This window comes from Erpetoichthys calabaricus, chromosome 5 (genome assembly GCF_900747795.2).
Source record: "Erpetoichthys calabaricus chromosome 5, fErpCal1.3, whole genome shotgun sequence".
NCBI lineage: Eukaryota > Metazoa > Chordata > Cladistia > Polypteriformes > Polypteridae > Erpetoichthys > Erpetoichthys calabaricus.
The window spans coordinates 163,107,818-163,119,966 of NC_041398.2; the positions used below are offsets into that span (position 1 = coordinate 163,107,818).

The 12,149-nt window shown below is 39.7% G+C and overlaps 1 long non-coding RNA gene across 1 annotated transcript; it reads left to right on the top strand.

Annotated features, from left to right (window-relative positions):
• The first annotated feature begins 54 nt into the window (after window positions 1-54).
• On the top strand, window positions 55-9,720 carry LOC127527803 (uncharacterized). The gene is made up of 2 exons (XR_007934943.1): window positions 55-207; window positions 9,538-9,720. It is a non-coding gene; the product is annotated as an uncharacterized LOC127527803 (long non-coding RNA).
• The last annotated feature ends 2,429 nt before the right edge of the window (window positions 9,721-12,149 follow it).

The following is a 12,149-nucleotide window of genomic DNA, read 5'->3' on the forward strand; positions in this document are numbered from 1 at the left end:
GCGCGCATAGTTAAATACGCATGCCCAGACGCTGACACACCTGTGTTCTCGCACATACTTACTTCAGTTCCAATATGAGTCTAGTGGCAGACCTCCGCAGCTGTCTGATTCAGTAGCTTCACTGAACAACCCTCAGTATTGCAGAATTTTGTCATTTGGTTTACTTGACTTCAATCAGCCATGCCTTCCCCAGCACTTAACTATAATGTAAGTATACGTTATCACTGACGTATAATATAAAGCGACAACAGCCTCAATGAACGTGTGAGCCAATCACAGCCTGTATCTCTACCAAGAATTGACAGACGCCTTCAATGATTCTCGCTGCGTCATACATTTCTTCCGTCAATTTTATGTTTTACATTGTTCTTTACTTATTTGCTTACTTTTTATTCTGAAACTTCGTTCGTTTCTGTCTTTAGGCATACTTGTTTTATTTACTGTATATATTCGCACATTTTTAACCCAAAAGTATCCTAGATATTAGATAGATACTTTATTAATCCCAATGGGAAATTCACATTCTCCAGCAGCAGCATAATGATACAATAAATAATATTAAATTAAAGAATGATAATAATGCAGGTGAAAAACGGACAATAACTTTGTATAATGTTAAATGTTAACGTTTACCCCATCCGGGTGGAATTGAAGAGTCGCATAGTTTGGGGGAGGAACGATGTCCTCAATCTGTAAGTGGAGCAGGACAGTGACAGCAGTCTGTCGCTGAAGCTGCTCTTCTGTCTGGAGAGGATACTATTTAGTGGATGCAGTGGATTCTCCATAATTGATAGGAGCCTGCTGAGCGCCCTTCGCTCTGCCACAGATGTTAAACTGTCCAGCTCCATGCCAACAATAGAGCCTGCCTTCCTCACCAGTTTGTCCAGGCGTGAGTGAAATAATCAGACTATTAAAAAAATTATATTTATCGCACTTATATGTTTAGTGTATAAAGTTATTTGGACTATGGGTGCTTTGTACGGTTTACCTTAAATTGTCTTGTTTTTGCAAAATCAAGAAATGATTGCACTGATCCTTATTATGCAATAATGTCATACACACACATACATATATACAGTATATATATATAATATTTCAACCTTGTGCCCTATGACCCTGCTCAGTATGCTACACATACTGATAGCTACAACATTAAAGCCACCTGCCTAATATTGTGTAAGTCCCCTTTGTACTGTATAAACAGCTGAGATCTGCTGAGGCATGGAATCCACAAGTCCTACGTGTTGCAAGGTGAGGCTTCCATGGATCTAAGGAATTTGGAGGCCAAGTCTACTCCTTGAACTCTTTGTTATGTTCCTCAAAACATTACTGAACATTTTTTGTAGTGTGGTAGTGTATATTATCCTGCTGAAACAGGCCACTGCCTTTAGGAACTACCATTGCCATGAAGGGGTGTACATGTTCTGTATCAATCTTTAGGTAGGTGGTACGTTTCAAAGTAACATCTGCATGAATTCCAGGACCTATGGTTACCCAGCAGAACATTGTTCTGAGCATCTCACTGCCTCTGTCTGCTTGTTTTCTTTCTTTAATGCATCCTGCTGCCATCTGGAGCCAAAGGGTTGAAGTGGGCCACTGTGATTTGTGAGCTTTATTCCACCTTACTTCAGACAGGTAAATGAAGCCATGAATAAATACAGCTGAAACATCTAAACCATGCAAGCCAGCTAACAGGGAGAAAAGCATTACTACCATGTAAGCAAACTAACAGGAAGAAGGCAAAACAGAGATGAGGAGAGACAAGTGGAGATAACCCAGGCAGGCTGTTAAAGAAGAGCAAGTGTATCCTGTGGTTTGGCAGTCAATTTAATTCCACTCCAATATCTGATAAATAGGATTTACTGTGATATTTAATGGGCACTGTAAAGTGTTAAATCACGCTGGGCCATCGTAATTTTCAGTTTTGTGACAAGACAGATTCCTTTGTTAAATTAAAGTTGTATTTAACATTTTTGACCTGTGCAGAACCAAAATGTGGAATATTTATTTTTTCAAATAATGGATCAGTTTGTAATGATGCTGATTGATGTACATGCTGTACAATATTTTGCATGCTGTTAAAATAGAATAAGAAGCTGGTGTGCAAAAGATGTGCGAATAAGTAGCTGACTGCAAAGATATACTGGATGTAGCTAGGAGTGAATAAAAAGCCAGCAGAATGTGCACTTAACTTCAGCCCTGTGATCATTTCAGAATTAAGGGAAAATACTGTTAAAATAATAACCACCAAGCCCTTTCATGAACATACGGTGACATGCAAAAGTATTCAATCACTATAAAAGTCATCCTAATTTTCTGTATGACAAAAGATTTTTCCACGTTTATTCATTCAGTCTTTTTAATGTTAACTCTTGTGCTGTAACAATACATTTCCAAAGTCTAAATAAACAATTTTCAGTAGATATTTAACTGAAGAAGAAAAACTCCAAAGTTGGTGTTTGCATTAAGTATTCAAGCCCAACACATTCATACTTTGTCAATAACCCTTTTGCTGCTGTAACAGCCTTCGTTCTTTTGGGGTATGTTAAGTATGCCCCAGTTCTGCACATTGTTCTGGAGTGATTCTGCCCCATTCTTCTTGGCAGGATTTCTAGAGACTCTCTATGTTTGTGAGATGGCACCTCTGAACAGCAGTTTTCAAATAGTGCCACAGATTCTCAACAGGGTTAAGCTCAGGGCTTTGACTTGGCCACCCTAAAACATTCACCTTTCTGTTTTTGAGCTATCCCAGTGTCACATTGCCCTAATGCTTGGGGTCATTATCATGTTGAAAGATTAATCTTCTCCCGAGCTTTCATAACAGACTGAAACAAGTTCTCTTGCAAAATTATGCAGTATTTGTGTCCATCCATTCTCCCTTCAACTGTGACAAGATTCTCAGTCCCAGCACATGAAAACCATCCCCATAGCATGACACTGCCACCACCATATTCCACTGTAGGAATGTTGTTTCTTGAGGTCTGGGCAATGTTAGTGTTACGCTTTACATGCCTCTTAATTCTGACCAAAAACTTCTATTTTAGTCTCATCTGACCATAAAACCTTCTCCCACATTTTAACTGGGTCTTTCTCATGCTTTGTGGCAAACACTATATGTTCTTTTATGTGGACTTTCTTAAGGAATGGCTCCTTTCATGCTGTCCTCCCATAGAGGCCTGTTTTATGGAAAGCTTTTGAAATTGTGGACCCCTGCACCTTCACTCCAGTTGCAGCCAAAGAGCATTGCAGACGTCTGAGAGTGACGGTTGGATTTCTAGTCGCCTCTCTCACCAGTCGATGTCTCACTCTGATGTTGAGTTTTGAGGGACAGCCTTTTCTAGTCAGAGTCTATGTACTTTGATGAACCTTCCACTTTCTGATGATGAATCCAACAGTGCACAATGGGACATTCAAACTCTTTTGATATTTTTATAACCATTCCCTGCTTTGTGCATTTCAATAACTTTGTTTCTCACATCAGTAGAATGCTCCTTTGTAACTTTGTTTCTCACATCAGTAGAATGCTCCTTTGTTTTCATTTTTGCAGTGACTGTCCACCAAAGATTACGGCCCTTACAATGGGGGCTGTTTATATCCAGAGAAATTGAAAGGACTCACAAGTAGCACCTCATCATATTTAATTATGACTGTTAAATGACTGTCACTTTTGTAATTAATTTGTCATTGGTGTTGTATTATCGTAGTGTTTCCCTCTATGTACCCTTTACCTGTTTTTTCTAAGGGTAAGTGTTCTCGTCAATTTCGTTATCAGGTAGGTCTACTGTTGCATTTTAAGATGAACACACACATACATAGATATACGCATACACACAGACCCTAACCACAACAGTGCCCCATGAATGACACACACACGCTGATTAACCTCTAGCACTTTAAACCACACAAGTGCTTTTGGAATAACACAGCCTGTCACTCAGCACCTCAAGAGACTTACTTATTATCGGCACAAACAACATAGATGTTTTAATGATATCTCAGACCTAAATATTACTCTTGGTCTACAAGAATACATTTAAACATACAAAGACTCAGCACTCTTGACTATAGGCCATTTATCAGCCAAGAATACCTTCTTTTAGTACTGTCCCAACTATCGAATGGAGCTCCTCACTCTCAGCCTTATAAACCTTGCAGCACCTCTTCTTCTTCTTCTTTACTTTCTTCTCCTCTACTTTCTTCTTCTCTTACATTGCTTTCAAAATGAGGCATATTTATTATGAAATGTCATGCCATGGTTTCACAACAAATGCATCTGATTGGTTGGCTGTCAATATAATTGATTAATTTTGCTCAAACTCTTTCCCAGATAATAAAGTTTTTTTGATGTTGCTTCATGTCCATCTTTCCCAGGCTATAAAGTAATTGAGCCACCAGCATGTCTTCCTTTCTATGTTGGAACAGCTGTTTTAAAAGTGAGGTGTAAGGGAAGAAAACCTGCATTTATTTGTATTAAATGTAGTTCATCTGTTGTCTTGTCTCGAACTAAGTATAATGGAAAATTAAACCAAAATGTACAGATTTTATACAGCATAACAGGTGTAAAGATGGCGCTTCCAAAGCACAGAGGTTTAAATGCCTATTGTCGCGCACGCGCGCATGGGGAGCCGCGAAAAGAGCCAACAAGCAGTGTACCATATCGTGCCAGGGGATCAAGGCGGGTACTAACCTTTCTTTCTTTTGTTCCTGCAGAAAGACAGAAACAACACCACCATAAACGTCCCCGGACTCACTAAACCACACGCTGCCACTTCCGCATTCCATCCCTTCCTCTGGTCTCATCTTGATGACGTCACGACTCCCATACAACACCTCTGTTTCCTCCCAGCATTCCAGTCATCAGTTTCTGGTCCCTCCAGATATAAGTTCCCTCCATGTCATGCAATGTTGTTCTTGTAATGACCTCAAGTCATAGCAGTGACCATGTTTATTGTTTTGTTTTTGAAAATCTGTACAGTATACGGGGCCGGAAACCCCAAACCTTTATGCATTTCTGTGTCTTTTATTACACTATGCAAACATTAACTTTGGAGTTTTTCTTCTTCAGTTAAATGTCTACAGAAAATGGTTTATTTCGACTTTGGAAATGTTTTGTCACATAAAATACTGAATGAATAAATATATGTATAAATCTTTTGTCTTGCAGAAAATTATTACTTTCAAGGGGACTGAATACTTTTGTATGCCACAATGTTTGTGGAAGGGCTTGGTGGTGATTATTTTTAACATCTGAAATGATCACAGGACTTACAGTAAGTTAGGTATGCATTCAGCTGGCATTTTATTCACTTGTAGCTACACATATGCTTGCAGTCAGCTGCTTATTCACAAACCATCTTCTTCTTCAATGTTAAGAGCAAAGCAAAATATTCTACAGCGTGTACATTAATCGGCATATGGATACATTATTTGAAAGAATAAATATTCCAGATTTAGGACTTGAACGTGTTGAAAATGTTAAACTCAACTTTAAGAAAGGAATCTGTCCTGGACATTCTATATTATGTCAAATAATATACACGTTGTAGATGTGCAAGCATTGCAGCATTGTGGTTAGGGCTTTGTCCTCTACACTCTGCATTTGTTGGTTCAAGTCCTGATAGCGACACTGTGTGACCATGAGCATGTCACTTCACCTGTCTAGGCGGCACGGTGCAGAATCGCTGGGCATAAGAAATGTAAACAGTAGTAACAAAATGTTATGCTGGATAAAGGCGCCAGTCGTAAATGTAGAATTTTTTTGTAAAAGCTGTGTGAAAAAGTACAGTCGCAAGTTGCAAGCGAGCATGTAGCTGGAAGCGAATAAAAAGATGACCAAATACTTAACTTCAGCCTTGTGTTCATTAAAGGCTCAATGGCAGATTCTCTTAAATAGTAATAATTACCACCAAGTCCTTTTGCAAACCAATATTGCGGAAAAAAATATTGTGCTGTTTACACCCAGATCCGTCTCCTGTCAGCTTCTCTACACGCTCTATGACTCGACCGGTCCCTGAGTTCCTGTTTTTTGCCCCTCCCATTTCTGCTGAAGATCACATGAACAACCAATATAGTTCACACGCAGAACCACTATAGTTCATACAAAAAGTTGTGATAGAGTGTGCTCGCATAACCAGTATGTTTCATACGAGAAACCAACATGGTACACACATACCACCAAAAGCGCAAAACCTATATGTTACCCACATGAAACCAGTATAAGATGTGCATGAAACCAATATAGTGCATACACAAATCCATCGTTAGACTGGCACACAACACAAACCAATATAACTCATACACAAACCGATAACATGCGAGCGTAAACCAATGCAGTTCACTCACAAACCAATAACAAATGTGCTGGAACCAGTAATATACACACGCAAATCAATATATATCAATATATATCAAACCAGCGCTATGCATATACAAACGGATATAGTTCACGCACAAACCAATAATATATGGACACAAACTAATATAGTTCATATGAATGAAACCAGTTTTCTTCACACTCAAACCAATTAAGTATGCACGCAAACCAATAGTAATTATTCATAAACCAATAGTGTTCACATGTAAACCAATAGTTTTTGTACAAAAATATATGATTTTTGGCCTGTTTGGCCCCTCATAAAAGCCTGGTTTACGCAGGAGAGTTGAATATATTCTAAGTACATGGTGCTGCTGATGGGACAGCCATGAATTTCGACGAGAGGCTGGTTACGCTTGTGCCAGAATAATGAACGAAGGGCTGAATATGATGCAACCAGTCATCAAAACAAAAGGTAGGCATGCAAAACATTTTAAATTCATCTGCCCATCATATAGGTCCCCTGTTATGAATATATCTGTGCCCTGTGGAATTCAGTTGTGCCTTCTGATTTGGTGCGGCACACTAAAGTGTGATTGTTACCGATCTCCACGTGTTTGCACATCTTTGCATACTGTTTCTCTTTTGGTATAGCTCATATTCCATACAAAATGCTGTTTGCACATCTTTGCATATTGTTTCTCTTTTGATATACCTCATACTCCATACAAAATGCCAGCTTGTCTGTCGGTAAAGATGTACGAGCAGTCGCCTGCCCTCTGTTTTGTCACGCACAGCGATGTGATGATGAAGTCTATCTTTTAAAGCTCAAGGTGTATTGTTGTTGTTTTACTGGGCTGCTCGGTGATTGGCAGCGAAAAGCAAACTTTGTTAAAATAGTATCAAAAATGTCACTGTGTCAGTCGTTTTGGCATGTGCACTATATGTTCTGTTACCAATAAATTCTTCAATGGGAGCTCATCAAAAAAGAAAATTATATATATTTCTCTTCTGGTTTGTCCTGCTTCCTCTTCAAAAGCGGTCCCCCCCACACACAGCTGACACGGCATTTCTCGATTGCTATTTGTCCTCTTCCAAACCCTTCCCCACGCTGCCTGTGGCTCCTCTTCAAAACCAGTCTCCCCCACACGCAGCCGACATGGCATTTCTCGATTCCTATTCGTCCTCTTCGAAATCCTTCCCCACGCTGCCTGCGGCTTCTCTTCAAAATCGGTCCCGCCCAAACATAGCCGACACGCCATTTCTCGATTCCTATTCCTGCTCTTCCAAACCCTTCTCCACGCTGCCTGAGGCCTTCCATACGCCCCCACGCCGCTTTTCTCGATTCCTATTCCTCCTTCGGACTACCACGTTCCCCGCTCATCTCTCATGATCCCATTGATGTCAAGTCACCGCCCTATATCTAGCCTGACCGCGTGACCTTTCACTTCAGCCATGTGTGCGCCTGGGAGTCTTTTCCGTAGCCTGCTACAGGAAGGTACTCTGTCGACCATTGGCATTGGTTTCGCTCCTTGCTATTTGTTTTGCTCCTTCCTATTTTCGTTATACTGCGATGGTTGTTTCCTAAGCCTTTGTTATAAAATGAACAACAGTATCCGAATTTCAGCCAAATACTGCCTGTTATCTTCTGCAGTTCTTGAGCCCTCACCGTTGCCTCTTCCATCAACAAACACAGGCTGTGGAACGAAATGAAAGTTCTAAAACTCACAAAAAATATGAGAGCTTTCGAAAGTAAAAGCTACAAGACCAATACTGAACGTCACAAACGACGATTCTCTACATATTAACAACAAAGTTCTTGATCTTATACAGGGTGAAAAAGTGACCTTCAAGAGTGTAGATACAGTAGTCAGTGACGATCCTAATAATCAACTAATGTACTCACAGGAGTTTTTACACACCCTCACACAAACTGGCATGCCTCCCCATATCCTTCATCTGAAGGTGGGAACTCTAGTTATTCTCCTCCGAAATATTATGCCATCAAAAGGTCTTTGCAATGGAGCAAGACTCATCGTTTACCGAATACATACAAATATTATTGAGTGCAAACTGATCGCTATCCAAAATTCGGAAACAATCTTCATTCCCAGAATCTCTCTCCTTCCTTCCAACACCAATCTCCCTTTTAAATTTAAACGCACACAATTCCCACTCAGACTCACCTTCTCCTTGACTATCAACAAGTCCCAAGGACAAACGTTTGCAAAGATTTGCGTTAATCTACAACAACCAGTCTTCAGCCACGGTCAGTTGTACGTGGCTTTTTCTAGGGTTAGATCTTTCAACTCATTATCTGTTTTCTCCACCAAAACACCTATTCACAACTCTGTATTTCAAGAAGTATTTATTTCTTCTTGATTTCTGAATTCCTTTCTCACCGTTTTTCATTCCTATTCTTACACCGCCGTGGGCGTCGGCTAGTAATTAATAATTAATTATTTGACACCTAGGAACTCTGTACAAAGACATTTTAAAGACAAATCATTAAAATAAATGTGCCAATCCAATTTCACGCCATACGTTTTGCCTTTCTCTTAAACATTTACTCAGGTTTTTTTTTCTGTGGGGCAGGGAAACAATTTCAACAGGAAAGGTGTTGTTGTGGAACTCAAATTTAACCTGTGTCATATGATTGATTAAAACCGTGTGAATGAAATAGTTTAAGTTCTATGAAAAAAAAATAACACCTTGCCTGTCATGACCACCCATTTAAATTGGGGAAGGATCTCATTTTTCAAAAGGGAAGCAAATGTTATTGCTAATACAGTGCACTATTTTGATCTTATATACTTCGAGATGCGCCTGGGTCAATTGTGAGCAATATATTTATTTTTTTATTTCAAAATAGGAAAAAAAAGTTTTGTTACTACCTCAGATTCTGTTCAGTTATAGCTTTTTTTGTTGTTTTTTTGTATATGTTTTTGATGTGTCTGTGTCAGATGTGACCAAATGTAAAAGGGAAACAATGAATAAACATTACTTGTTTTCAAATACATTCATTTGTGTTGATTTAAAATGTGTCATTGTCTGCGGCTTACCGGCTGCTGAAAATGTCTGGCATAGATAAATGTCTTGAAAATCTGGCCCAAATGATATTGTAATTGAATAGTCCTGGCTTAAAGGCACTGGTGGTGGTAATTCCTCGCTGATCCACAAGTTGATGCAGTTTACTATATGTTCTTCTCTACACCCCTTTACAGACCGGATGCTTGACAGCCCTACCACCTCTGAAATCAGTTCTGGTATCCATCCCCCTGGACCCACCTCTTCTTGCCTGACCTGTACTTAACCAGAAGAGTCACCATCTTGGAGCAGTCACCTTTTGCCTTTTTTGATCATGTTTAGAACTCACGTTTATTTTCAGTTATACAGGGTTGTCCTTGAATTTGCCCCAGACCTTTATGTTTCTCTAATGAACATATATCCCAAGGGAGCATACTCTCTCAGCTAGATTCACCATCCCTTCCCCAGGTAAATGACACACACACACTCGGCTGCTGACATAATCTGAAAAGTAAGCATAATTCATCAGACCAGGCCACCTTCTTTCAATTACTCTATGGTCCAGTTCTGATGTTCATCTACCCATTGTAGGCACTTTTGGCAATAGACAGGGTTTAGCACGGGCACCCTGACAAGTCTGCGGCTACACAGCCCCATTCACTGCAAGCTGCAATGCACTGTTTGAACACCTTTGTCTCATGGCCAGCATTAAGTTTTTACAGTTTACCAGTTGTCCATCTTTGGATCACTATTGGTAGGTACTAACCACTGCATACTGGGAACTCAAGATGCTCTAAGCCAGTTGTCTAGTCATCACAATTTGGACCTTGCCAAAGTTGCTCAGGTCCTTACATTATTTCCTGTTTCCAAAACATATATATATATATATATATATATATATATATATATATATATATATATATATATATATATATATATATATATTGTGAAGGATTGCCGGCTTTCTACTCCGGCCCTCACCCCCAGGCCGCCAGGAGGAGCTCTCCCGACAGCATGAACGTGCCCCGAATTCCAGCAGGGCATCATGGACTCTGTAGTTTATATGTACAGCCCTGCTGGATACCATGGGGGCCTCCAGGAGTCGCTGTAGGGAGGTTGTCGGACTCTTATGTGCCCTATAACCCGGAGGTGCGTCATGATCACATGACAGGAAGAAACGACGTGCCTCCGGGGTAAAGAAGAGTTTTTATATGACCCGGAAGTGTTCCTAGTCACGTGGACAGAGAGGGCGAAACACTTCCGGATCAGGACTATAAAAGGACTTGACGTTGAGCTGAGCTGGGAGGAAGGGTGGCAAAGTGTCTGGGAGTGTGGAGGATTGATTATTGATTATTGTGGTTTGTTATTGAGTATTGTGGAGAGGAGGGTGCTTTGTGCACTTATTTATAATAATAAATATTATATTTGGACTTTTACCTGGTGTCTGACGTCTAGTCTGAGGGTTCAAGGGGTCACGGAGACCTCTAACTATCACAATATATATCTATATATATATATCTATAATATACATAGTCACACACGTGTGCATGGAAGGCAGCTAAAGGGCTTGAGTAAGGGCAATTCTGAGTCAAACTGGGATGTGGCAGAGTGCACTGATTCTTTTTCTCACTTTCCTGCAGATCATCCATGGGAGATTCCACCTGGCCCTGTTGATGTCACTTCCAGGATCGAGCCTATGGAGGAAGACCTTGTCGGCTCCGGCCCCTTTGATGTCACGTCCGGGCTCGAGCCTATGGCTGAAGACTCTTCTGAGCCGACCCCTCTGACTTCACTTCCTGTCTTTACCTTTAAAAGCCTACACATTTTCCTTATTCCCTCTGTTCTGTTTTGGACTTGGTTTTGTGCACATCAATGCTATTATTTACTTACAATTTGCAGCCAGGAAACCAAATATATGGGTGGCTGCCCCAAACCTTGCTATGGCTCTTTGTGGAGTTTGTGACAATAAATATATATATATATATATATATATATATATATATAAAATTTTCTTACTGTGCTACCCATCCAAGATGGGTTTGTATCTTTTTTTGGAATATATGTAAAGTGCATTGCATTAGTTTTTGCAACAGAGGGTGCATCATCAACCTTAATACTGTATATGGAGCATTAAGGACCTTGGAATTGTAAAAAGGGCTTTTAAGCCACGGGTTTCAGAACTATTAAAGTACAGGACATAGATTTATATCTTATTAAAACATGTTGAGAGATTTTCTAGATAAGGAAGACAGAGGTTTCATGGTACTATCACTGTATTCAGTACATGTAAAAATAATGACCCTAATAAACTTGTACATGCATAACCCTGTAAAAGCCTTAGCATTTTCTGACAAGTAACTCTTTGAGATACAGGTTTGTAATAACATTATATACAGTACAGAGGATTCAAAAAGTATCCTGATCACTTCAGTTTTTGATCTTGTTGCTGTGTTGGAACCTTGTGCTAAAATTATTTAAATTCATTCTTCCACATCAAGCAACAATTAATACCCCTGATTGATAAGGCGAAAGAATTTTACAAACTTAGTGTGCCTTACTGGAATTGCTATTTGTGTTACCTAAATGACACAGGTAACCAATGTAACAATGCTAAAACTAGTGAAATGTGCTCAGAATTTTCTTTTTCTAGTTAATGTTCTTGCTGCTGCATTCTGCACTAACTGTAACCAATTGATGTCTTTCATAGGCAGTCCTGTTAGGAGTGCATTACAGTAATCTAGCAGACTGAAAACAAAAGCGTGAACAAATTTTTCAGCGTCTTTTAAAGTTATAAGAGGTCTAACTTTAG